This window comes from Bacillus rossius, chromosome 5 (genome assembly GCF_032445375.1).
Source record: "Bacillus rossius redtenbacheri isolate Brsri chromosome 5, Brsri_v3, whole genome shotgun sequence".
NCBI lineage: Eukaryota > Metazoa > Arthropoda > Insecta > Phasmatodea > Bacillidae > Bacillus > Bacillus rossius.
This window is the reverse complement of record NC_086333.1, coordinates 84,949,303-84,972,049: the sequence shown is the minus strand read 5'-3', so window position 1 is coordinate 84,972,049 and position 22,747 is coordinate 84,949,303. Positions and strand designations below refer to the sequence as shown.

At 45.9% G+C, this 22,747-nt stretch overlaps 1 protein-coding gene across 2 annotated transcripts in view; it reads right to left on the bottom strand.

Annotated features, from left to right (window-relative positions):
* The window catches only part of LOC134532188 (ATP-binding cassette sub-family C member 4-like), a 133,376-nt gene that overhangs the window by 87,027 nt on the left and 23,602 nt on the right, over window positions 1-22,747 (bottom strand). The window contains exon 1 of one of the 2 annotated variants that reach the window (XM_063368596.1): window positions 1,745-1,806. The exons of the other annotated variant lie outside the window; for it this stretch is intronic. The gene's annotated coding sequence lies outside the window, so the exon portion shown is untranslated. Of the gene's footprint in view, window positions 1-1,744; window positions 1,807-22,747 lie in introns of those variants that run through there. 2 annotated transcript variants of the gene reach the window in all.

Sequence of the window (22,747 nt, the reverse complement as noted above, 5' to 3'; positions counted from 1 at the left end):
TGAGTTGAATTTGTTATGTCAAGTTCTAGTACGTTTGCACTAAGCATTTCAAAAAACTTTGTAAACGAATCTCGAGAAGCACACTGCACTCTGGCCTTTTGTATCTATACCTTGTGCTTTTCGCTTTACGAGTTCTGGGTATCGTTTTAAAAACCCGTCCATCCATTCCCTACCAGGGGTTTTGTTCGTTTTGGAAAACGGATTTGGTAGTTTTCTAGTTTCAAAATATCCTTGCACAATAAATGTTATCTCTGCCCTATTAAGTGGTTGCTGAAAATCACACAGATATTTAATCTGAGTAGCAATATCTTGCTCTATTTACTGAGGAATAAGTTGTTTGCGTCCAGCTCCTTGAACATCACACTTGGCTTATCGCTGAATCCGATTTATTAAAGTACTATCTGGTATACCAAAGCATTTTGAAACACTGTAAGACATAAACATAACCTTAAATCATGGGAAACATTTGAATAAGAACCATACAATACCTACTACCAACTGTGTATATACCACCAAATTTTCCTTTTGGGGGTAATTAGGTGGTATAATTAAATATACAAAGTATTAATTTGCAGAGGATAATATTACCAAACAAGTACTAATAGTACATATTTAAATATAAAATAATAATTAAAAATAAAAATAAAGCTATTTAAAATTTAGCTCCCAATTTCCCGCACGAGGGTAATTGGGAGGTACATTTTTCTCTTCCTCCTTAAACTTTTTTAAATGCATAGAACAAAATATTATGTATTGTATATACTATACATTCATTTCATAGTAAAAATTAAACTTGTTTCCACAAACATGAAAATCGGTGTTCTTAATAGTCCACCTGGATAAAGTTCAAATTCAGTTTGAGAATTGTGATTGTGGCATTACGGAGGTGGCAAAATTTAATTTTCCTTTTAAATGTGTTTAAATAAAAAGAACTGGTGTACAACTATGGACTAAAGGCCTCAATGCTTTTGGCACCAGATTAAAATGTGCAGCTACTAGCTTAACTGTTGTTGCTATTTATTATACTTGTCTTGTATTGACACATAGATTTATATATATGCACATATGCTTGTGTGTAGAGATACAGTTGATAATAGGTATATTATAATATTATAAAACACAATGGCAATTTTTAACCATTTATTAATGAAAGTCAGGTTTTTAGCAAAAGGAAAAATATTATTGCTTTCAAAATTTTAATAATCGTTGGCACTGCAGAAAACACACACACATACATGTGTGTGTGTGTGTGTGTGTGTGTAAAAATATCTGGAGTGACGATGCGCACATTTACTTCGCAATCAAATGTCTCTTTTGTTCGGGTCCAATATCGTATACACAGTTTCAGTCTAGAATTATGGTTTACATATTATGTTTTTACCTCGGCTAGATCAAAATAGTTTAAGTTGGTAGAGCTTTGATGCTCTCTCTCCCAGACCACTGGGTAATTAAAGTTGTGTGTTATACGAGTATCAGATTAAATTCACGTAGGTAATTAATATTACAATATTTAAGTTTCTCAATGTCTTTCTTGAAGTTAGGCCACAAAATAGATTCGTTATGGGCGTAATACGTGTTTCGTATGAACGAGATGGAGTAACAAACACAGTCATATATTACTCACGTATTTATATGCACTCCTAGAATCTTTATAATTTTGGATAAAGCCCTATTAATATACAATGACACTTAAACAATGTTTCTTTCATCCTTTTGTGCGGATACCTATTTCTAAATAGCTAACCTTCAAGATAGTTTTCGACGAAGTCAGATACGTGTCCATTAATTGATAGGCCATCACATTTTCTTTTTAAAACCTTCTTAATTTAAGTAGTTTAACAATGCGTGCCACATTTAAAATAGGACTCCTGATTGGCCGAGAACTAATGATTATTAAAATCTGTTAAATGAAATACATCAATTCCACGCGCAACAATAGCGCGGAATACAAAATCTTACGTTTCATTTAAAATAAAGACATTTAGTTATAAAATTTTACATTAACAAACAAGGTGTCAAAATAGCAATTTACCGTTACAAGTTCAATTGTTCCTATAGGGGTCCTTGCAATAATTGCTAGTTCTTTAACGTTCTTTTCATTCATAGAGCTTCAATTACATAGATATACATTAACAAATCCAAAGAGTTTTTAAATGATAAAAATATATACAGGATGAAGAAATATAAGTTAAAATAAATTATTAACTTAATCTAGGCTGTAAATGTACCCAGTTGCAGTACACTGGAATAATTGTGTGTTGTACCTAAAACATTTTACTATCCAAAGATGTACTTATAATCATTAGCATGACAATCCCATACAGTGGCCTATTTCACTGAGAATAAGTTAGCTTCGAAGCCCAGCTTCGAATCGAAAATCGTACCGTAATTATCGTACATGGCGAAAATAATGTGTAGGAAGTTAATGCAACAAGGGACTAAGTGAAAATAATTCTTTTTATTAACAATTAAGTATGTAATAAAAAAAATAGTGCTTTTTTAAGAACACAATGCGTCGATTAATGCAAAGTAGCATTTTCTTAGCAAAATCATATGGTTTAAATTATTAAGTGTTTCTAACCTGACCATTCATAAACTCAAATTCTGAAAGTTCGTAGTGCTATAAATATTTAAAAAAACTACGTACGTTATACAGGAGTAGTGCTCCTTAAAGAACACAATACTGCGAGTAATGTAAAGTATCAGCTTCGTGGCAACATCGTCTGGTTTCCATTTTATAGTGCTTCGAACTTGACCATTTATAACCATACACATCTCAGAGTTCGAAATGCTAAACGAATGCCAAAAACACTACGTACGTTATACAAGACTAGTGCTCCTTAAGGAACACACTCCTGCCAGTAATGCAAAGTATCAGCTTCGTGGCAACATCATCTGGTTTCCATTTTATAGTGTTTCGAACATGACGATTCATTACCTCACACGTCTCAGAGAAGGAAGTGTAAAACAAAATGTCAAAAACACTACGTACGTTATACAGGAATAGTGCTCCTTAAAGAACACACTCCTGCGAGTAATACAAAGTATCAGATTCGTGGCAACATCGTCTGGTTTTCATTTTATAATGTTTCGAACTTACCATTTATAACCATACACATCTCAGAGAACGAAGTGTTAAAAAATTGTCAAAAACACTGCGTACGTTATACAGGACTAGTGCTCCTTAAAGAACAAACTCCTGCGAGTAATTCAAAGTATTAGCTTCGTGGCAACATATTCTGGTTTTCATTTTATAATGTTTCGAACTTACCATTTATAACCATACACATCTCAGAGAAAGAAGTGATAAAAAAATGTCAAAAAGACTGTGTACGTTATACAGGACTAGTGCTCCTTAAAGAACACACTCCTGCGAGTAATACAAAGTATCAGCTTCGTGGCAACATCGTATGGTTTTCATTTTATAATGTTTCGAACTTACCATTTATAACCATACACATCTCAGAGAACGAAGTGTTAAAAAATTGTCAAAAACACTGCGTACGTTATACAGGACTAGTGCTCCTTAAATAACACACTCCTGCGAGTAATACAAAGTATCAGATTCGTGGCAACATCGTCTGGTTTCCATTTTATAGTGATTAGAACATGACGATTCATTACCTCACACGTCTCAGAGAAGGAAGTGTAAAAAAAAAAAATGTCAAAAACACTGCGTACGTTATACAGGACTAGTGCTCCTTAAAGAACACACTCCTGCGAGTAATACAAAGTATCAGCTTCGTGGCAACATCGTCTGGTTTTCATTTTATAGTGTTTCGAACTTACCATATATAACCATACACATCTCAGAGAACGAAGTTTTAAAAAAATGTCAAAAACACTGCGTACGTTATACAGGACTAGTGCTCCTTAAAGAACACACTCCTGCGAGTAATACAAAGTATCAGCTTCGTGGCAACATCGTCTGGTATTCATTTTATAGTGATTAGAACATGACGATTCATTACCTCACACGTCTCAGAGAACGAAGTGTTAAACAAATGTCCAAAACACTGCGTACGTTATACAGGACTAGTGCTCCTTAAAGAACACACTCCTGCGAGTAATACAAAGTATCAGCTTCGTGGCAACATCGTCTGGTTTCCATTTTATAGTGATTAGAACATGACGATTCATTACCTCACACGTCTCAGAGAAGGAAGTGTAAAAAAAATTGTCAAAAACACTACGTACGTTATACAGGACTAGTGCTCCTTAAAGAACACACTCCTGCGAGTAATTCAAAGTATCAGCTTCGTGGCAACATCGTCTGGTTTCCATTTTATAGTGTTTCTAACATGACGATTTATAACCATACACTACTCATTGTTCGAAGTGTTGAAAAAATGTCAAAAACACTACGTACGTTATACAGGACTAGTGCTCCTTAAAGAACACACTCCTGCAAGTAATACAAAGTATCAGCTTCGTGGCAACATCGTCTGGTTTTCATTTTATAATGTTTCGAACTTACCATTTATAACCATACACATCTCAGAGAACGAAGTGTTAAAGAATGTCAAAAACACTGCGTACGTTATACATGACTAGTGCTCCTTAAGGAACACACTCCTGCCAGTAATGCAAAGTATCAGCTTCGTGGCAACATCATCTGGTTTCCATTTTATAGTGTTTCGAACATGACGATTCATTACCTCACACGTCTCAGAGAAGGAAGTGTAAAAAAAAATGTCAAAAACACTACGTACGTTATACAGGAATAGTGCTCCTTAAAGAACACACTCCTGCGAGTAATACAAAGTATCAGATTCGTGGCAACATCGTCTGGTTTTCATTTTATAATGTTTCGAACTTACCATTTATAACCATACACATCTCAGAGAACGAAGTGTTAAAAAAATGTCAAAAACACTGCGTACGTTATACAGGACTAGTGCTCCTTAAAGAACACACTCCTGCGAGTAATTCAAAGTATCAGCTTCGTGGCAACATCGTTTGGTTTTCATTTTATAATGTTTCGAACTTACCATTTATAACCATACACATCTCAGAGAACGAAGTGTTAAAAAAATGTCAAAAACACTGCGTACGTTATACAGGACTAGTGCTCCTTAAGGAACACACTCCTGCGAGTAATGCAAAGTATCAGCTTCGTGGCAACATCATCTGGTTTCCATTTTATAGTGTTTCGAACATGACGATTCATTACCTCACACGTCTCAGAGAAGGAAGTGTAAAAAAAAATGTCAAAAACACTACGGTCGTTATACAGGACTAGTGCTCCTTAAAGAACACACTCCTGCGAGTAATTTAAAGTATCAGCTTCGTGGCAACATCGTCTGGTATTCATTTTATAGTGATTAGAACATGACGATTCATTACCTCACACGTCTCAGAGAAGGAAGTGTAAAAAAAATTGTCAAAAACACTACGTACATTATACAGGACTAGTGCTCCTTAAAGAACACACTCCTGCGAGAAATTCAAAGTATCAGCTTCGTGGCAACATCGTCTGGTTTCCATTTTATAGTGTTTCTAACATGACGATTTATAACCATACACTACTCATTGTTCGAAGTGTTGAAAAAATGTCAAAAACACTACGTACGTTATACAGGACTAGTGCTCCTTAAAGAACACACTCCTGCGAGTAATACAAAGTATCAGCTTCGTGGCAACATCGTCTGGTTTTCATTTTATAATGTTTCGAACTTACCATTTATAACAATACACATCTCAGAGAACGAAGTGTTAAAAAAATGTCAAAAACACTGCGTACGTTATACAGGACTAGTGCTCCTTAAGGAACACACTCCTGCGAGTAATGCAAAGTATCAGCTTCGTGGCAACATCATCTGGTTTCCATTTTATAGTGTTTCGAACATGACGATTCATTACCTCACACGTCTCAGAGAAGGAAGTGTAAAAAAAAATGTCAAAAACACTACGTACGTTATACAGGAATAGTGCTCCTTAAAGAACACACTCCTGCGAGTAATACAAAGTATCAGATAAGTGGCAACATCGTCTGGTTTTCATTTTATAATGTTTCGAACTTACCATTTATAACCATACACATCTCAGAGAACTAAGTGTTAAAGAATGTCAAAAACACTGCGTACGTTATACAGGACTAGTGCTCCTTAAGGAACACACTCCTGCCAGTAATGCAAAGTATCAGCTTCGTGGCAACATCATCTGGTTTCCATTTTATAGTGTTTCGAACATGACGATTCATTACCTCACACGTCTCAGAGAAGGAAGTGTAAAAAAAAATGTCAAAAACACTACGTACGTTATACAGGAATAGTGCTCCTTAAAGAACACACTCCTGCGAGTAATACAAAGTATCAGATTCGTGGCAACATCGTCTGGTTTTCATTTTATAATGTTTCGAACTTACCATTTATAACCATACACATCTCAGAGAACGAAGTGTTAAAAAAATGTCAAAAACAATGCGTACGTTATACAGGACTAGTGCTCCTTAAGGAACACACTCCTGCGAGTAATGCAAAGTATCAGCTTCGTGGCAACATCATCTGGTTTCCATTTTATAGTGTTTCGAACATGACGATTCATTACCTCACACGTCTCAGAGAAGGAAGTGTAAAAAAAAATGTCAAAAACACTACGTACGTTATACAGGACTAGTGCTCCTTAAAGAACACACTCCTGCGAGTAATTCAAAGTATCAGCTTCGTGGCAACATCGTCTGGTATTCATTTTATAGTGATTAGAACATGACGATTCATTACCTCACACGTCTCAGAGAAGGAAGTGTAAAAAAAATTGTCAAAAACACTACGTACATTATACAGGACTAGTGCTCCTTAAAGAAAACACTCCTGAGAGTAATTCAAAGTATCAGCTTCGTGGCAACATCGTCTGGTTTCCATTTTATAGTGTTTCTAACATGACGATTTATAACCATACACTACTCATTGTTCGAAGTGTTGAAAAAAAGTCAAAAACACTACGTACGTTATACAGGACTAGTGCTCCTTAAAGAACACACTCCTGCGAGTAATACAAAGTATCAGCTTCGTGGCAACATCGTCTGGTTTTCATTTTATAATGTTTCGAACTTACCATTTATAACAATACACATCTCAGAGAACGAAGTGTTAAAAAAATGTCAAAAACACTGCGTACGTTATACAGGACTAGTGCTCCTTAAGGAACACACTCCTGCGAGTAATGCAAAGTATCAGCTTCGTGGCAACATCATCTGGTTTCCATTTTATAGTGTTTCGAACATGACGATTCATTACCTCACACGTCTCAGAGAAGGAAGTGTAAAAAAAAATGTCAAAAACACTACGTACGTTATACAGGAATAGTGCTCCTTAAAGAACACACTCCTGCGAGTAATACAAAGTATCAGATAAGTGGCAACATCGTCTGGTTTTCATTTTATAATGTTTCGAACTTACCTTTTATAACCATACACATCTCAGAGAACGAAGTGTTAAAGAATGTCAAAAACACTGCGTACGTTATACATGACTAGTGCTCCTTAAGGAACACACTCCTGCCAGTAATGCAAAGTATCAGCTTCGTGGCAACATCATCTGGTTTCCATTTTATAGTGTTTCGAACATGACGATTCATTACCTCACACGTCTCAGAGAAGGAAGTGTAAAAAAAAATGTCAAAAACACTACGTACATTATACAGGAATAGTGCTCCTTAAAGAACACACTCCTGCGAGTAATACAAAGTATCAGATTCGTGGCAACATCGTCTGGTTTTCATTTTATAATGTTTCGAACTTACCATTTATAACCATACACATCTCAGAGAACGAAGTGTTAAAAAAATGTCAAAAACACTGCGTACGTTATACAGGACTAGTGCTCCTTAAAGAACACACTCCTGCGAGTAATTCAAAGTATCAGCTTCGTGGCAACATCGTTTGGTTTTCATTTTATAATGTTTCGAACTTACCATTTATAACCATACACATCTCAGAGAAAGAAGTGTTAAAAAAATGTCAAAAACACTGCGTACGTTATACAGGACTAGTGCTCCTTAAGGAACACACTCCTGCGAGTAATGCAAAGTATCAGCTTCGTGGCAACATCATCTGGTTTCCATTTTATAGTGTTTCGAACATGACGATTCATTACCTCACACGTCTCAGAGAAGGAAGTGTAAAAAAAAATGTCAAAAACACTACGTACGTTATACAGGAATAGTGCTCCTTAAAGAACACACTCCTGCGAGTAATACAAAGTATCAGATTCGTGGCAACATCGTCTGGTTTTCATTTTATAATGTTTCGAACTTACCATTTATAACCATACACATCTCAGAGAACGAAGTGTTAAAAAAATGTCAAAAACACTGCGTACGTTATACAGGACTAGTGCTCCTTAAAGAACACACTCCTGCGAGTAATTCAAAGTATCAGCTTCGTGGCAACATCGTATGGTTTTCATTTTATAATGTTTCGAACTTACCATTTATAACCATACACATCTCAGAGAACGAAGTGTTAAAAAAATGTCAAAAACACTGCGTTCATTATACAGGACTAGTGCTCCTTAAAGAACACACTCCTGCGAGTAATACAAAGTATCAGCTTCGTGGCAACATCGTCTGGTTTTCATTTTATAATGTTTCGAACTTACCATTTATAACCATACACATCTCAGAGAACGAAGTGTTAAAAAAATGTCAAAAACACTGCGTACGTTATACAGGACTAGTGCTCCTTAAAGAACACACTCCTGCGAGTAATTCAAAGTATCAGCTTCGTGGCAACATCGTCTGGTTTCCATTTTATAGTGTTTCTAACATGACGTTTTATAACCATACACTACTCATTGATCGAAGTGTTGAAAAAATGTCAAAAACACTACGTACGTAATACAGGAATAGAGCTCCTTAAAGAACACACTCCTGCGAGTAATACAAAGTATCAGCTTTGTGGCAACATCGTCTGGCTTTCATTTTATAATGTTTCGAACTTACCATTTATAACAATACACATCTCAGAGAACGAAGTGTTAAAAAAATGTCAAAAACACTGCGTACATTATACAGGACTAGTGCTCCTTAAAGAACACACTCCTGCGAGTAATTCAAAGTATCAGCTTCGTGGCAACATCGTCTGGTTTCCATTTTATAGTGTTTCTAACATGACGATTTATAACCATACACTACTCATTGTTCGAAGTGTTGAAAAAATGTCAAAAACACTGCGTACGTTATACAGGACTAGTGCTCCTTAAAGAACACACTCCTGCGAGTAATACAAAGTATCAGCTTCGTGGCAACATCGTCTGGTTTCCGTTTTATAGTGATTAGAACATGACGATTCATTACCTCACACGTCTCAGAGAAGGAAGTGTAAAAAAAAATGTCAAAAACACTACGTACGTTATACAGGACTAGTGCTCCTTAAAGAACACACTCCTGCGTGTAATTCAAAGTATCAGCTTCGTGGCAACATCGTCTGGTTTTCATTTTATAATGTTTCAAACTTACCATTTATAACCATACACATCTCAGAAAATGAAGTGTTAAAAAAATGTCAAAAACACTGCGTACGTTATACAGGACTAGTGCTACTTAAAGAACACACTCCTGCGAGTAATACAAAGTATCAGCTTCGTGGCAACATCGTCTGGTTTCCATTTTATAGTGATTAGAACATGACGATTCATTACCTCACACGTCTCAGAGAAGGAAGTGTAAAAAAAATGTCAAAAACACTACGTACGTTATACAGGACTAGTGCTCCTTAAATAACACACTCCTGCGAGTAATTCAAAGTATCAGCTTCGTGGCAACATCGTCTGGTTTTCATTTTATAATGTTTCGAACTTACCATTTATAACCATACACATCTGAGAGAACGAAGTGTTAAAAAAATGTCAAAACCACTGTGTACGTTATACAGGACTAGTGCTCCTTAAAGAACACACTCCTGCGAGTAATACAAAGTATCAGCTTCGTGGCAACATCGTCTGGTTTCCATTTTATAGTGATTAGAACATGACGATTCATTACCTCACACGTCTCAGAGAAGGAAGTGTTAAAAAAATTGTCAAAAACACTACGTACGTTATACAGGACTAGTGCTCCTTAAAGAACACACTCCTGCGAGTAATTCAAAGTATCAGCTTCGTGGCAATATCGTCTGGTTTTCATTTTATAGTGTTTCTAACATGACGATTTATAACCATACACTACTCATTGATCGAAGTGTTGAAAAAATGTCAAAAACACTACGTACGTAATACAGGAATAGTGCTCCTTAAAGAACACACTCCTGCGAGTAATACAAAGTATCAGCTTTGTGGCAACATCGTCTGGCTTTCATTTTATAATGTTTCGAACTTACCATTTATAACAATACACATCTCAGAGAACGAAGTGTTAAAAAAATGTCAAAAACACTGCGTACATTATACAGGACTAGTGCTCCTTAAAGAACACACTCCTGCGAGTAATTCAAAGTATCAGCTTCGTGGCAACATCGTCTGGTTTCCATTTTATAGTGTTTCTAACATGACGATTTATAACCATACACTACTCATTGTTCGAAGTGTTGAAAAAATGTCAAAAACACTGCGTACGTTATACAGGACTAGTGCTCCTTAAAGAACACACTCCTGCGAGTAATACAAAGTATCAGCTTCGTGGCAACATCGTCTGGTTTCCGTTTTATAGTGATTAGAACATGACGATTCATTACCTCACACGTCTCAGAGAAGGAAGTGTAAAAAAAAATGTCAAAAACACTACGTACGTTATACAGGACTAGTGCTCCTTAAAGAACACACTCCTGCGTGTAATTCAAAGTATCAGCTTCGTGGCAACATCGTCTGGTTTTCATTTTATAATGTTTCAAACTTACCATTTATAACCATACTCATCTCAGAAAATGAAGTGTTAAAAAAATGTCAAAAACACTGCGTACGTTATACAGGACTAGTGCTACTTAAAGAACACACTCCTGCGAGTAATACAAAGTATCAGCTTCGTGGCAACATCGTCTGGTTTCCATTTTATAGTGATTAGAACATGACGATTCATTACCTCACACGTCTCAGAGAAGGAAGTGTAAAAAAAAATGTCAAAAACACTACGTACGTTATACAGGACTAGTGCTCCTTAAAGAACACACTCCTGCGAGTAATTCAAAGTATCAGCTTCGTGGCAACATCGTCTGGTTTTCATTTTATAATGTTTCGAACTTACCATTTATAACCATACACATCTGAGAGAACGAAGTGTTAAAAAAATGTCAAAACCACTGTGTACGTTATACAGGACTAGTGCTCCTTAAAGAACACACTCCTGCGAGTAATACAAAGTATCAGCTTCGTGGCAACATCGTCTGGTTTCCATTTTATAGTGATTAGAACATGACGATTCATTACCTCACACGTCTCAGAGAAGGAAGTGTTAAAAAAATTGTCAAAAACACTACGTACGTTATACAGGACTAGTGCTCCTTAAAGAACACACTCCTGCGAGTAATTCAAAGTATCAGCTTCGTGGCAACATCGTCTGGGTTTCATTTTATAGTGTTTCTAACATGACGATTTATAACCATACACTACTCATTGTTCGAAGTGTTGAAAAAATGTCAAAAACACTACGTACGTTATACAGGACTAGTGCTCCTTAAAGAACACACTCCTGCGAGTAATACAAAGTATCAGCTTCGTGGCAACATCGTCTGGTTTTCATTTTATAATGTTTCGAACTTACCATTTATAACAATACACATCTCAGAGAACCAAGTGTTAAAAAAATGTCAAAAACACTGCGTACGTTATACAGGACTAGTGCTCCTTAAAGAACACACTCCTGCGAGTAATTCAAAGTATCAGCTTCGTCGCAACATCGTCTGGTTTCCATTTTATAGTGTTTCTAACATGACGATTTATAACCATACACTACTCATTGTTCGAAGTGTTGAAAAAATGTCAAAAACACTGCGTACGTTATACAGGACTAGTGCTCCTTAAAGAACACACTCCTGCGAGTAATACAAAGTATCAGCTTCGTGGCAACATCGTCTGGTTTCCATTTTATAGTGATTAGAACATGACGATTATTTCCTCACACGACTCAGAGAAGGAAGTGTAAAAAAAAATGTCAAAAACACTTCGTACGTTATACAGGACTAGTGCTCCTTAAAGAACACACTCCTGCGTGTAATTCAAAGTATCAGCTTCGTGGCAACATCGTCTGGTTTTCATTTTATAATGTTTCGAACTTACCATTTATAACCATACACATCTCAGAGAATGAAGTGTTAAAAAAATGTCAAAAACACTGCGTACGTTATACAGGACTAGTGCTCCTTAAAGAACACACTCCTGCGAGTAATTCAAAGTATCAGCTTCGTGGCAACATCGTCTGGTTTCCATTTTATAGTGATTAGAACATGACGATTCATTACCTCATACGTCTCAGAGAAGGAAGTGTAAATAAAATTGTCAAAAACACTACGTACGTTATACAGGACTAGTGCTCCTTAAAGAACACACTCCTGCGAGTAATTCAAAGTATCAGCTTCGTGGCAACATCGTCTGGTTTCCATTTTATAGTGTTTCTAACATGACGATTTATAACCATACACTACTCATTGTTCGAAGTGTTGAAAAAATGTCAAAAACACTACGTACGTTATACAGGACTAGTGCTCCTTAAAGAACACACTCCTGCGAGTAATACAAAGTATCAGCTTCGTGGCTACATCGTCTGGTTTTCATTTTATAGTGTTTCGAACTTACCATTTATAACAATACACATTTCAGAGAACGAAGTGTTAAAAAAATGTCAAAAACACTGCGTACGTTATACAGGACTAAGGTCCTTAAGGAACACACTCCTGCGAGTAATGCAAAGTATCAGCTTCGTGGCAACATCATCTGGTATCCATTTTATAATGTTTAGAACTTACCATATATAACCATACACTACTCATTGTTCGAAGTGTTGAAAAAATGTCAATAACACTGCGTACGTTATACAGGACTAGTGCTCCTTAAAGAACACACTCCTGCGAGTAATACAAAGTATCAGCTTCGTGGCAACATCGTCCGGTTTTCATTTTATAATGTTTCGAACTTACCATTTATAACAATACAAATCTCAGAGAACGAAGTGTTAAAAAAATGTCAAAAACACTGCGTACGTTATACAGGACTAGTGCTCCTTAAGGAACACACTCCTGCGAGTAATGCAAAGTATCAGCTTCGTGGCAACATCATCTGGTTTCCATTTTATAGTGTTTCGAACATGACGATACATTACCTTACACGTCTCAGAGAAGGAAGTGTAAAAAAAAAGGTCAAAAACACTACGTACGTTATACAGGACTAGTGCTCCTTAAACAACACACTCCTGCGAGTAATTCAAAGTATCAGCTTCGTGGCAACATCGTCTGGTTTCCATTTTATAGTGTTTCTAACATGACGATTTATAACCATACACTACTCATTGTTCGAAGTGTTGAAAAAATGTAAAAAACACTATATACATTATACAGGACTAGTGCTCCTTAAAGAACACTCTCCAGCGAGTAATGCAAACTATCAGCTTCTTGGCAACATCGTGTGGTTTCAATTTTATAGTGTTTCTAACATGACAATTCATTACCTCACAAATCTCAGTGAACAAAGTATTTAAAAAAATGTAAAAAACACTACGTATGTTATTTGTATTAGGATTGCTGTTTTCAACTTTCAATAAGGTTGATGCCTTCTGCCTTCTGCCGTGGTGATGTTGAGGGTTTGGAGTTGCTTCTGGGCGCCAACTATCAATAATAGCTACGTGCTAGTGCGTAGCCGAGACTCTTGACTCAGGTCGTGTTGTCGCTACGTGGCCGGCAGGCAGTAAGTATTGTTCCGTCAGATTTCCCCCGGGCTCTTTTAGCCATTAGTGACGCTATGTTACGGGCGTTGTAAATAATACGCGGAGCCTTAATTTAAAATGATTTATTGTCAGGCACGCTATATATGCGCTGCGTCGTGGATGACCCGCTTACTGGGAGCCGTGCTCTTCAGGACACGTTTCTGATGGGCTGAAAACTCACGCAATTCCGGGAGAGATGGCAAGGGCGGAGGTTGAGAGGCTCCGCGGGCTACTCGCGACTCGTCTCCTTGGAGGGCGGTGATTAACTGACGATGGCTGTGATCTGCACGACTCCCCAGCCTCGCTCCCGCGAAAACGTGTCATGTGCAAAAGTAATCCCGGGCCATACACGCCGCCTGATCGCGCTTAAGTCCAGAAGTTACAATTAATATTTAAACATAGCCATTACATAATTAATATTGTTATTAAGAGTGCTGAATGTTAATTTCAAAATCCAGTTAATCAGGTCACCTAACAGTTACCCCGTGGTCGACTTTCGCGTGGGCGACAGTCGATTAGGCAGGGCAGCTTATGTTCGAGGCGTTGCACCACCCTGCACCCAGGTGCATTCACGTCGCATACGCTCGGGGCGAGGCGGCGATGCGCCATAGCTGTCTGTGCGGATTCGAGGAGCACTAATGGTTGGTGTCAAATGCTCCCCTTTTCCTGAGGCCGCTATGGTCATCGACACCCGATCACACGCATTGCCTCGTTGCACTGAGGCCGACACTGCCTTGGGGGATTGGTACCGGGGCTGCTGGTTTTTGGGCGAACGGGGGAAGCAGAAACATGACACTGAGGCGGGGTACATCGGGGTGTGGTTTCCGGTCTACTGGTGGTCGTAGTGGGCGCCAAATGAACTCTCTGAGGTGCCCCGGATATTGGCGGACTCTGGTGGACTGTCGTGGTACCTCGGCACTAATGTTCCCCCTCCCACTCCGGGGGCTGTCTGGTCACCACCTTCCCCCTTGCCGGGAGGAGCAATGGGTACCTCTTGGCTGCTGCCCTAGCAGCATCCTCTCGTCGGCGCCCTGCGCGCTCGGTGGGACTGCCTGCCCTCAGGCTGGTCGGGGGGGGTAAAATACCTCGGGGCATGGCTGAGCGGTCATGGTAGTTGGCCCGCTGGAGCATTCGCCATCTGGGTCCAACCTGTCAATTAGACGCCCAAGTCTCCTTAGCTCGCTCCTCGCACTTTGGCTAAGATGGCAGAAAGTCATCACAGGTGACATGGTCGGTGACGTGGGGCGTGTGACTGGTGATGCGAACGGTGACATCGGTGATGGTGCGTCAGCTATGATGGTGGGCCGGCACAAGTCCTGCGTGTCGGCGGGTGAGGTGGTGGGTGGTGGTGTGGCTGGTGGCGTGGCTGGTGGCGTAGGATGGAGCTGGTGACTGGGGTGGTGATGATGGTGATGTGGTGTCCATGGTGGTGGGTTAATGGTAGGGTGATTGGCCGACTGGTGATGTGGCACGTGAGGCTGGTGCGCTTGGGGTGGGGGCCCTTGGGCACTCCCTACCCTCAGAGGGATCCTCGGCGGTGGAAACGAGGCGCAGGTCGTCCCTGTGGATTTTTGTGGCCCTACCATTTGGGAGTCTGATAAGGTATGTAGTGGGGCCTAGGCGTCGCAAGACCTCCCGGGGGGCTGCCCACTTGGGGCTCAGCACCGCACAGTAGTTCTTCCTGCCGGACGACAGGTGGTGACACCGGGCATAGACCATCTGCCCTGGCTCCAGTGGTGTTGGGGGAGTGGCTGACTGTGGGGTTCGGGTAGCCAGGTACTGGGCTTGGTGCCGTCGTGCCTCTTCCCTTAGGTCAATGGCTGGTGGGCGGGTGACTGCCCCTGCTGCCTCGGCGACTCGCAGCTCGCCCGGTAGGGCGAGGTTCTGACCGTGGAGCAGTTCCACGGGGGAATGGCCGGTAATGGCATTGACTCGCCGGCGCAGGCAGTAGAGCAACTTGGGCAGGTGTACGTCCCATTTCGAGTGATCATCCCCCAGAGCGGAGGCGCAACTGAACTTTGATGTCCTGGTTGCGTCGCTCCGTCGGGTTCGCCCTCGGGTGGTACGTCGGGGTAGTGTGATGCTCATCTCCCCAGCATCGGCAGTCTGCCGCCCAACGTCTCCCTGTGAACTGGGTACCGTTGTCTGTTAGTAGTGTCTTTGGGTACCCATAGCGAGGGAACACCTCGCTGTCCAGGAGGGCCACTATCGTCCCTGCGCGTGCGTTGGACATGGCGAATGCCTCTGACCATCGTGTGAACACGTTGGTGGTCACAACGAGGAAGCGCTTTCCCCGGGTCGTGCAGGGGTAGGGCCCCATGACGTCGAGGGCCACAGTATGGAAGGGCTCCTCCGGTTGTCGGGGGCGCTGCTGTTCTACCCCCTCCGCACGGCGTGCTTTGCGTTGCTGACACTGTTGGCAGCATCGCACATGCACACGGACATCCCGCGCTACCCCTGACCAGTGGAACAGCTTTCGGAGTGCATGTTGGGTCTGTTCAGCCTTGGGTGGCCGGCCAGATCATGGTCGTAAAAAAATTAAAGGACCTCTTGCCTCGCTGCAGTGGGCACATGGATCTGCCAGCTGTCCATATCACCTGGGGCCCGATTCTGCAAAACCCCGTCCAGACTACGCTGATGGGGCTGAACCTCTTCCCCACACGCGGCCCGGTCGCGCTGCGTGTCGGGGAGGTCGACCTGGGCCTGTCTCACATGCTCCATTAGGGCGAGAAGGGTGGCTGGGGTGTCTGCCTGGGTGGTAGGGTTCGCCCGCGGGATGGCATAGAGGGCCGCTGGTGCGGGTGCGGTGGTGCCGCTGGCTGGTGGGTGAGGTGGTGGCAGGAGTTCCTCCCAGCCCTGGGGGTCCTGGAAGACAGTAGTGGGGTCAGGGTGACGGGACACCTCGTCTGCCAGCTGGTTCTCCCGCCCAGGGACGTGTTCTACGCAGAATGCGAAGCCCTGGAGCATGAGTGCCCAGCGGGTAAATTTGGACTTCCACCCCTGGGCGGAGTCCAGCCACCGCAGACACTGGCTATCAGTGCGCAGGGTGAACGGCCTCCCCTCGAGGTGGTGCCGATAGTGCCCTAGGGCCCACACCACCGCAAGGCAATCCTGCTCATTTGCATGATAGCGGCGTTCTGCGAGGCCGAACTTGGCGCTGGCATACTCGGCCACTCGCCGCTCCCTGTCTCCCCCTTCCTGGTAGAGCACTGCCCCCATGCCCTCTTGGCTGGCATCCGTCTGGACGAAGTTGGGTTCGTCTGGGTCCAGGCGCGATAGTGTGTGGCACTCTCTGAATCGCTGCTTGACCGCGGTCAGGGCCTGCTCGGCGGTGGTCGTCCACCGGAACTTTGACATGGGCGATAAGAGGTCGGTCAAGGGTGCTGTGATAGTGGCGAAATGGGGTATGAACGACTGCAACCAGTTGAGCAGCCCCATCAGTTTCTGGAGCTGCTTCCTGGTGCGGGGTGCCTGTTTGCTGTCGATGAGGTCGAGCTGGGCGGGAATGGGCCGGCATCCCTCGGCGCTGAAAATATGCCCCAAGAATTCCAGCTCAGCGGCACCGATGTGACACTTGGGCGGCGAGCACATGAGTCCGTGTGTGGCGAGCCATTCTAGGACCAGCGCGAGATGGTGGGCATGGTCCTCCCACGTCCGTGACCAGATGATCACGTCGTCCAGGTACGCGGTGGCAAACTCGCCGATGTACCCATCCAGGACGTGGACCATCATGGTCTGGAACATCGCGGGGGCGTCCATCAGCCCGAACGGCATCACACAGAAATGGAAGCGCCGCCCGTCGGGGCCATGAACACTGTCTTGGGGCGGTCCTTGGGACGTACTGGGACTTGCCAGTACCCCGACTTGAGGTCGAGAGACGAAAATATGCGGGCGTCCCCCAGCCCGGTGAGTGCCTCAGTGATGTTAATGAGGGGTGGTGGTGCTGGGATGGTGATGTCGTTGACAGGCTTGAAGTTAATGCAAAAACGGAGAGATCCGTCCTTTTTGCTAGCCATGACGATCCGGCAGTTGTATGGGGATTCTGTTGGCTCGATGACGCCATCCTCTAACATCTCTGCAATTTGATCCCTGATAGCGAGCCGCTCGCGAGGTCCAAACCCAAAGGGCTTCTCGAAAGGGGGCCGGTGTGGTATGGTTGGTATGCAATGTTCTGTGATAGTGGTGCGGCGCAGTAGCTCCACGGTGGCAAACACCTGGGGCTGCTGCCCCAAGACCGCATCAAACATGGGCACATGTACAGGGGGTACACCATGGCGGAGGTCCACCAGGTGGAGGGGATCGCCCCGCGGTGGCGGGGTCCTGTAGTTGAGTCCATATACCGTCCGACGGCCCCTTGTCCCCACATAGACCCACTTCCCCCGGACATCGACTGTGGCGTCCTCCTGCTCCAACCAGGGCAGCCCCAGGATCAGGTCATTGCGGAGATCGTGCACCAGTAGGGCACTGGTGCTACTCACAAAATCCCTTATGCCGACCCTTACCTGGGCACGCCCCGTTGTGAACGTGCTGGCCCCAGTGGTGGCCAGCTGGACAATATCGACCTCCCGCACCAGGTCCGCCTCAGGGATGAGGTGGGCAGCGACGTAGGTATGTGTGGCCGCATTGTCCACCAGCGCGGTGATATTCTGGCCGTTCAGCTCCACCGGGATGCGGATCAGCGCAACAATCTCGGGCCCCACTCGGCCCAGCCTGGGCCGACACCCCTGGGTGGCCCCTGTAGCAGCGTGCGGGGGCGGCGCCATCGCCAGGTGGGCGGTGTCGCTCGCCGGCGACTTGGGGCCGGCCACGAACGGGTAAGGCGAGCCGCTCCCATCCGCGCCAGGTGGGTGAAATGGCAGCTGCGTAGCCCCCACAGCAGCGTGCGGGGGCGGCGCCGATGCCAGGTAGGTGGCGTCACTCTCCGGCGACCTGGGTCAGGCCGTGAACGGGTGAGGCGAGCCGCCCCCACCCGCACCAAGTAGGGTAGGGCGACGGCTGGGTGGCCCTCGCAGCAGCTTGCGGGGTGGCGCCGAAGTAATGTGGGCGGCATAACTCGCCAGCGACCTGGGGCAGGCCGAAAACATGTGAGGCGGGCCGCCCCCACCCTCGCCAGGTGGGTGAGACGCCAGCTGGGTGGCCCCCGCAGCAGCGTGCGGGGGCGGCGACAATGCCAGGTGGACGGCGTCGTTCGCCGGCGACCTGGAGCACGCAGTGTACGGGTGAGGTGAACCGCCCCCACCCCCGCCAGGTGGGTGAGGCGACGGCTGGGTGGCTCCCGCAGCAGCTTGCGGGGGCGGCGTCGCTCGCCGGCGACCTGGGGCGGGCCGCGAACATCGCGAACAGGTGAGGCGGGCCGCCCCCACCTGCATCAGGTGGGTGAGACGGCAGCAGCGTGCGGGGGCGGCGACGACGTCAGGTGGACAGCGTCGCTCGCTGGCATCCTGTGGCATGCCGCGAACGGGTTAGGCGGGCCACCCCCACCTGTGCCAGGTGGGTGAGATGGCATCTGCGTGGCCCCCGCAGCAGCGTGCGGGGGTGGCGCCGACGTCAGGTGGACGGCGTCACTCGTCGGCGACCTGGGGCGGGCAGCTAACATCGCGAACAGGTGAGACGGGCCCCCTCCAGCTGTGAAAGGTGGGCGGGGCGGCGGCTGGGTGGTTCGGCGGCACCGGGGTGCGTCTCTCGGCGGAGCTGGGCTGTTAATTGGGGGGTGGTGGCCAGCTGCGTCACCGCCCCCTAGACGGAGTTTCCCGGGAGCTTTACCTCGCCCCCTCGCGTTCGCCAGACTGCCTCGCGGGTCGGGCACACCGTGTGCCAGTGGTACTGCTTTGTCGCACAGTAGCGGCAGCGGGGTGGCCAGCTGTCCTGGGCGCCCTGTGTTCCGCCGCATTGGTCGTCGCGACGCGTCTGTACCGCACCACGGTGAGGAGGGCCCGGTAAGGGCATCCCTTCCCCATCGGGGACAGGTCGGTGGGCCAGTAGTTGCCTCTTAGCGGCGGCGGGCCCGTGTATGGCACTACGGCACGTTCGTCCTCTGCGCGCTCCGTCTCCTTGGTGGACGGGGCTGACCGGGGCGTCGCGATGCCCTTGGCGCTGCGAGCTGATTTAAGTTATGCTCTACGGCTCGTGCTAGTGCGAGAAAAACGTCCAGCCCGCGGATCACTGCTTCGCGCAAGAATGGGCGAAGTTCGGGGGACACTAGCTCCACTATGAAGGGAAGTATGTTGCTAGTTTGACCCCCGGGTGTTAGGCGGCGGTATAGTCTGAGTTTGTTATAAACAAACGTCACCACCACCTCCCAGTCCCCTTGGCAACGGCTGAACATCTCACTCCGACATGTGTTCAGGGTTCCGGTGTCATTGAAGCGCGCCTCCATATGGCCGGCGAAGTCCTCCCAGTCTGCGTCGTATCTGCCCGCCTGGGCCCACCACTTGCGTCCCTCCCCGCGCAATTGTGCGCTCATGCGTTCCGCCCGCTCTTCTCGCGGTATCTGGTGCCGCACGAGTCTCGCCTCGCATGCTCGCAAAAACACGCGCGGATCCTCGTGATTGAGGCCCGCGAATTCCAGGAGGGTAATAGGCTTGGTGGGGGGGCGGGACGTGGTAGCTAGCTGACCCCCTGGGTGCCCTCGTGCACGTCGCTTGCACCCCCCACACAGAAAAAGTCCGTCCCGGAAATTTACGAATTCCAGCGCGTCTGCGCATGCGCGGTGTTTTATTGTTCCGCACTGCTGGCATTTCGCTACCTCGCCTCAGTAACCGGGACAGTGGATAGCGGCGCACTGGGGACCCGCTTGGGCTCTGGGCTGCCCCTCCGTCTTGACGCGTACCGTTTCGCAGGTGCAGAACAGGTGGGGGTACTTTCCGGTGGTGTGGCTGGTGGTGTACGGCTTGCCGCACCAGGCGTAATAGCTCTCCATGGTGATGGCTATGTCCGGCCTCTTGTCCATGCGCGATCCGCGGCTGTCCGACCCGAGCGTCGGGTTGAAGCGTCGGTGGCCAGTCCGGGCAGATCCGGGGTTGCGCCCCCTTGCGCTTACGACCGAGCGGTCTTGCCCGCACGTACGCGCCTGGCGGTAGTTTACGCGGCCGCGGCTGGTGACGTCCTCTGGCGTCTCGGTGATCTTCGGGCAAGCTCGTTTGTCCTCGGCGCGCGATCGGTCGGGGCAGACCACTCTTCCGCGAGGGGTTTGGCGGGAGGGGGTGAGCGAACGATCTGCTCGCGGGAGGGGGGTGGTGTGGAACCGTGGAATGCGGGAGGGTGTGAGCGAATTGTCAGGGGGCGGGAGGGGGGTTTTGTGGCCTGATTACCCCGGCGCGTCCCGTTCCGCGGCGCCTGCACGTCTGCGCGTGCTTTCTCTCCCCTTTGTGCTGTTCCTACACGTAACTCTGCCGGATTTTCTGTGATTCGGATGGCGTTTGCGGCGTTATGTTGCCACACTAGGTGGGCACCATTTGACGCCTTCTGCCTTCTGCCGAGGTGATGTTGAGGGTGTGGAGTTGCTTCTGGGCGCCAACTATCAATAATAGCTACGTGCTAGTGCGTAGCCGAGACTCTTGACTCAGGGCGTGACGTCGCCACGTGGCCGGCAGGCAGTAAGGGTCGTTCCGTCAGAGTTACCCCTGGCTGTTTTAGCCACCAGGGACGCTATGCTACGGGCGTTGTAAATAATACGCAGAGGCTCAATATAAAGTGATTTATTGTCAGGCACGCTATATATGCGCTGCGTCGTGCATGACCCGCTTACTGGGAGCCGCGCTCTTCAGGACACGTTTCTGATGGGCTGAAAACTCACGCAATTCTGGGAGAGATGGCAAGGGCGGAGGTCGAGAGGCTCCGCGAGCTACTCGCGACTCGTCTCCTTGGAGGGCGGTGATTAACTGGCGATGGCTGTGACGTCCGCACGACTCCCCAGCCTCGCTCCCGCGAAAACGTGTCGTGTGCAAAAGTAATCCCGGGCCATACACGCCGCCTGATCGCGCTAAAGTCCAGAAGTTACAATTAATATTTAAACATAGCCATTACTTAATTAATATTGTTTTTAAGAGTGCTGAATGTTAATTTCAAAGTCCAGTTAATCAGGTCACCTAACAGTACCCCCGTGGTCGACTTTCGCGTGGGCGACAGTCGATTAGGCAGGGCAGCTTATGTTCGAGGCGTTGCACCACCCTGCACCCAGGTGCGTTCATGTCGCACATGCTTGGGGCGAGGCGGCGATGCGCCATAGCGGTCTGTGCGGATTCGAGGAGCACTAATGGTTGGCGTCAAGGTGTTACATAATTGTCTGATAATCACTTATTTAGGGTTTTCAAGAAAGCTTTTCAACTTTGTTTACTTATTATTATGTCTAACATTGTATGAATGTTTTCTGCAATACTTATTTTGATTTTAATATGGTACTAAAGCAGACGTGGATTCAAAGGGGGGGCAATAGGGGCGATCGCCCCCCCTTCACCCAAGAAAGCAAAATCGATGATGTAGCCAAATAAATAAAGACCCGCGCAATGTCTTACATGAAACCGAAATATTGATAGCTGTGTGCCAAACTGACACAGAGTAACTTCACTCTGGGCATGTTTCCTTCTTCCTTCAACTTTTCAGCTATCCTGAGCTCAAAGAAAAAGAGTGGCTTGGAATTTAGGAAGGAAGTGGCGGGCGACAAGCTGGGCTGTCCCGTTACTGGAGTGGTTGGTGGAGTGAGGAGTGTTGCAGTGCGACCACGAACCCCCCCCCCCCCCCCCCCCCCAACAATACGCCGCGCGAACAGACGACTGCCTTGCCTTCTCGTCAGTAACCTACTGTAAAGTCAGTGATAGGGCAGTGTTCATTGAAAGTGGTCAGTGGTTAGCTGTCGCTGTCGGTTATTCATTATACGTGTATCTATCTGATCATAATACTT